The sequence below is a fragment of the Nestor notabilis genome, unplaced genomic scaffold (genome assembly GCF_000696875.1).
Source record: "Nestor notabilis isolate BGI_N333 unplaced genomic scaffold, ASM69687v1 scaffold8336, whole genome shotgun sequence".
Taxonomy (NCBI): Eukaryota; Metazoa; Chordata; class Aves; order Psittaciformes; family Psittacidae; genus Nestor; species Nestor notabilis.
The window spans coordinates 26,687-32,503 of NW_009931421.1; the positions used below are offsets into that span (position 1 = coordinate 26,687).

The following is a 5,817-nucleotide window of genomic DNA, read 5'->3' on the forward strand; positions in this document are numbered from 1 at the left end:
TCACAGCATTCCTTCACAAAAAGGTGTCTCTCATTCATTCAGAGATGTGCCATAACCATGCTCATCAAAGCACAGGAAAATTTGTTTTGCTTAATTTTGAAGCCACTTTTAAAACTGTGTTGAAAATTTAACTTGACACAAATATATATAAAAGTGGCGGGGGGCGGGGGGAAGGGGTGTGTGAAGGGAGGAATATGTGTTCAAAGGAAACCAGAGAAGAGTGACTGAAAAATGGGGAGGGGGGTGTGATCCTAACAAAGCATCCAAAGAAAGAACAAAAAATTCAAATAAAAAGTTGAACATTGTGGGCCTGGTCCTCATCTACCACAACTGATGTAATTTACGAATAAAGCCACTCAAGCTGGTCAACAAGGTCAAAGAAGAATCAACACTTAAGATTACCTTACCAAACCAAAACCTCCAATTTTGAAAATTACATCAGATTTCAGATTTTACAAGTTTCACTCATTCTTATTTTGGAGTGAGAATTTCCCAGGTTGCAATGCAAAATAATGCTTAGTAAAAATATATGGAGCTCTACAACTCCTTTGCATAACTTTTCTGGAGGTGCACTCTCCCAGGCTGGACTCTCTTTTCTTTTTCCACTGTTCATTTTCTTCCCCCCATTCTGCAAATTTTAATCTAGCAGGGAAAGTCCTTTTTCTAGCAAGCACTGTCAAAATGTTCAGGACATGGACCTTGCACTCCAAGAATGCAATGCTCTGTCCAGACAGCAGTGCTGGTGCCTCAGGGATCTGTAATAATCAACATGCATATTCCTAGCAGTCAAGATGTGTTCCACTGCACAGCTGTGCACCTCTGCTTTTGATGTGTTTTGGGTGCATGTTCCTCCCAAAGGCAAGTTCTGTGTAGCCAAAGTAGTCTGAAGAAAGTGATGGTTCACTGCTAGCTGAAGGAAGGAAGATAAATCTGTTACCCATCACCCTGGTAGGAGTCAACTAATTATCCCCAATAACTCCAGCCTTTACAATGGGAAAGTAGCACACAGCTTTCATAAATAAGAATTATTGACCTTTTTTTAATAGTTTCAAAAGAAGAAACTCTGCATCAAATGTGAGTATAATTTAGGAACTACTACATAGCAGCAAAACTACATTAGACTTTCTGATTTTTCCATGGTATCCTTGGATAGATACACCACCCAGTAGACCATGTTAAATGCTCCGAAGGTAACAGGAAATAAAATGCGTGCATATTTGTCTATCTTACTCGTGCCAGAGTGGGAGGCGGGGGGAGCAGGTGGTGTGACAGCAGATGGTTTTGCAGATCCTCCTAATGTATTAGGTGTGGTGGTCTGAATCTGCTCCAGTCTAGATCCAAGCAAGCGCTGAATGGAAGGGGATCCAGCTGTGGCATGCTGGGATACAAATCCAGTTAAAATTGGGGTAGAAGGAGGAGCTGGAGGGGTAGCTCTTGCAGAAGATAATGTCTCTGATGCATTGATTCGTGTGAAAGGGTTGGGACTTGATGCAGAAAGGGAATGGGGTGTAATGTCAGAAGACCCCTGAGCTACAGAGGGAGGCTGGATGGAGCTGTGCCTTGTGTCAATTCGGCTCCCACCATCACCTTCAGACTGTACTGTGGCATTTGTTCTTTTCCTCACATTTGAGTTGGCATCTGTACTCTGCAAAGTTAAAAAAAAAACCAAACAAACTAGTCATTCTTAAACACTTAAACAGAATCAATGGAAACTTTATAATCAAGCACTATCAGAGTAATACTCACAAATATAACCAGTAGCTTGATCCTGAAGTACAAAGATACCACGTGCTCATGAAAATAGGTTTAATAGCATATAAAGTGGTAAACAAGAGTTCCTTTTACCTGTGGCTGGATTACCAGGGTGAACACACCTGATGCATCATATTCCATGTGATGTGGTACCTGTGTAAATTCAAACTATGAAGCTAAGGATCCTTGCATTAGAGTCCAGGTTAATTTACTTCCAGGCCCATGCTCAGAATAAAATTCTCTGATGTTTTCCTATTTTTCTCATGATATAAAAACATTCTAGAGGCAACATACCACCATGATGGTTTAGTTCTGGCTTATATCTCCAGAAAAGTAGTTATCATATATTAGGAACTCTAGCCTGTCTTCTAGAGTAGGCGCTATTAAAATGCAAATATTTACAAAACCAAGTTACCATATTGCGGCTCTTTGAGAAATAAAGGCAGTGCTTTTTCACATCAGACATAGGCAATAAATTCTCCAGCTGCAATTGAACTAGTGATTAAATCAGTTTTTCATCAACTGCTCCTTTCCATTAATTAAACTAAGAAAAGTGGTGAATTCTCCATTACTTGATGTCTTCAGGCAAGTCTGGATGTCTTTCTGAAAGATATACTTAAGCCAAATAGTACTTATTAAGCTGGATGAGAAATTGAAAGATAAATAAGTACAGATGGAAAATCCAGCAGAGTTTAATATTTTACTGACTTCTAAGAGTGGGACTCAGGCTCTGCCTTTCTTCTGTGCATTTAAGAGGAAGCCTAACCAAACAATCACTTGTTACAGATCAAAAAATCACTTGTTTTCCATCTCTTCTGATGATACTGTTCCCAAGCATTGCTCTGCACCACACGTACTGTGCCTTTGGCTCCCCTTCCCTTCACCCCTACCAGAGAACCCTGCCAAAGTTCACAGCACAAGAAAAATGGAAAGGAAGTGGGCAATGATCTCTCTTTCCTCCTCCATCTAACAGCAATTCTCTCCAGCTAAGTGCCAGAGCAGTAATGGAGAACAACTCAGGTGTTATTCAAGGTACTAACACCATGAGCAGTGAGAAGAGTAACAACCATGTCTGCTGCATCAGTTGTGCTTAGCTGCTTTGCTCAAAGAAACAGAGAGATGGAGCTGAGAAAAAAAAAAATCTGAAAAAAAAGATATTTTTTTTTTTTTTTTAAAATCAAATCACTTGACACCTCCAGTACTCCCACCCGGCCAGAATGCTGGTCCCAAATCCTGTTAATTGCAGTGCAAATCAGTCCTTGGCAATACTGCTGGCCTGAATTCATCTGAAGCTGTCATAGCTATATGCCAGTTCATGGCTGATGTATTTGCCAGCTCATGGTTGACAGATCAAAGAATCCCTCTTAGGTTTCACTTAGCTTTCCTTCCTGCATAGAAGCAAGTCAATCCTTTTTATTTATTTTTCTGTATCTGCAATCCAAAGAAGCAGAGGACTGGAATAAATGCCAGAGGAAACTGGTATTTTCTGAAAGAAACACTAATTGTACTGTTTGAAAGAGAAGCCTGAGTCACTCTTCAGGAAGTGTAGAAGTAGTCACAGGTGTGCAATTTGGATACTTTCACACTAGGGTTGTTTCACACTAGATTTCAAGACTGCTAAACTGAAATTATAAAGCACAATCAGGACATGAGTGCATTTCCTAGAGACTTGGTAATACCTGGCAGAGTATTGCATGTTACTTGAAGGCTTGCAAAGCTAAGCAGGTGCAGCTCATTAATGTTCACTGTCCGAAACAATAGTTCTGTACTATGGAGAAGCTGACACTGGAGTCATTGAGAGGAGGAGAGTTTTACCTTCTACGTGCAGATCCTTGGACAACTGGCTTTGCTCAGGTAAGATTCTCCCATCGTAAAGTTCTCAAGCAGTGCCTGGGGAGCAAAAGTCCTTGGGTTGGGACAGGGGTTGAAAGGTAGATCTGCACTGGAACTAAGACACGTCTCACTTCCCTTCTGGTCTCTGCCTACATTAGACACATAACTTGGAAGTTATGCTGTTGCAGAAAAGTACCACACCTTCAGACACTCCAAGCCCATCCATAAAAGAATGGTCCCAAGAGTAGAACAGAGGACTGAATGCAGTTCTCAGAGGCACCAATTCAATGCTCCTGCTCACTTGCACTGTGACCTGTTTTCAACAGCCACCTCAGTGCACCATCAACCATGCACCCTGGTAAGACAGACAGGTAACAGCCAGGCTCATTCTCTCATCACAGTCATCTCCATTTCTTTACTGGGAACTTTTTTTCCATTGATAAGTTTGCATAATGTTTCCTCTTCCCCACACTTTGGCTGTCGTCTAAGTGACCAAATAAGACCTGTTGCTATATTTAATCCACTACTGATATCCCATTGCAGTGCTTATTCTAGAATAAAATCGTTCATATATATATACATATAAATATATATATATATCACATCAAATGTCCAAAACATATTACTGTTTAAAAGTCTACTGTGTGTTCTCTTTCTTGCCACTGATACTCAAAGCTTTCAATATTTCAGGAATCTTAAATCAGAAAGAAACCCAGTTTCCTCATAAGTATTACAATGTACACATAAAGCCCAAGCAGATAACATTGTAAGATATCACAACATAGCACTGCATAACATGCCCTAAGAATATGGGTACTTATTTTTTTAATTCTCTTGAAACCATTTTTCAAGTGCTCAGAACATGGAAATTAGAAATGGCATTTCTAATGTGCTCCACAGAGAAAATATCACTGCAACCTGTTTTATCTTGCATATCATTGTAATAGTTTGGATTTGTGTTCTTGAACTGAACCTTGTCCTTGAAACGTACTGAAACATATAACATACTGAAACAAGCACATTCCATGCAGAGATGTTACATTACACACAGAAAGGCAGGAGCTTTGGCCAATGCTAGAGCAGCCTGGTAACCATTAATGCTTGCTCTAACAGTGCTGGGAGCAACTTTTTAATATTGGACATAGAAATTCTCCTGGATCAGTGTTTATTTCCAATACCTTACACACCCCACAAGCCCTGTCTAAGGGGAACATTCAAACTCCCATCCCCAGTAAGTTTTGCAGAATCAGCGTGCAGCAGCAAAACAAGAGGCAGTCAGCCTGCCTCACTGCTTCCTTTTTTAACACGGCAGCTGTACTGTTCCCACTGCGAGTGGTGAGCACCCAGCTCTGTGCCCTGTCAAAGCTGAGCAGATTGCACACTCACTGCCAGGGTGGCCTTGCTAGCACATTGCCCACCACCTTCCCTCATACAGCCTTTTCTTGCTCTTGCCTTACTCAAGCCTATATTACAACAATAGCTCATTCTCTGCTTTCAGGTGTCTCTCTTTTTAGGCTTGTCCAGTGGAAAAGTTTCTAGCAAAACTTTCTGTTATTGGTTGTATTCATACAATCCCTATATATATTTCTACTCCTTTGTTATAAAGATAACTAATTTCTTCCTACATTAGTCTATTCCTCCTCTGTACTAATGCTGTCGCACAACTCTACATCATCTGAAGATCAGTGCCAAGGTCACTAACAAAAAATATTAAACAAGTCTGATTCCACAGCCAAGCCTTAACAAACCAAACTCTATTGATATCAGCAGATAGCAGGTTAAATAGTACATTGCAAAACATAACATTCAGTTTGTAATAAGTAAAACATTCCACATGCATTTCAGCTATGCTGCATATCCCCAGTAAAAGGTTATTGTGATAATGGCAATCTGACCAACAAAATTATATACATATGTAAAGCACTTGCTGCCTCACAAAATGATTTTACTTAGTCTTTTTAAAACAACAGCAAGAAACACAAACCTAATGCCTACCAGTAGCTTTTAGTTTGGAGGCACTGTATTGGGTTTGCATGGCAAGGTTTTGGTAGCAAGAGGGTTACAGCGGTGGCTTCTGTGAGAAGCTGCTAGAAGCTTCCCCTATGTCCGATAGAGCCAATGCCAGACAGCTACAAGACAGACCCACCACTTGCCAAGGCTGAGCCCATCAGCAACAGTGGCAGCATCTCTGGCATAATGTATTTAAAATGGGGAAAAATTTACTGCAGAAGA

The 5,817-nt window shown here is 40.5% G+C and overlaps 1 pseudogene; it reads right to left on the minus strand.

The window, feature by feature from the left end:
• Nucleotides 1–1,111: 1,111 nt before the first annotated feature.
• Nucleotides 1,112–1,645, minus strand: LOC104406788 (annotated as a pseudogene).
• Nucleotides 1,646–5,817: the final 4,172 nt, after the last annotated feature.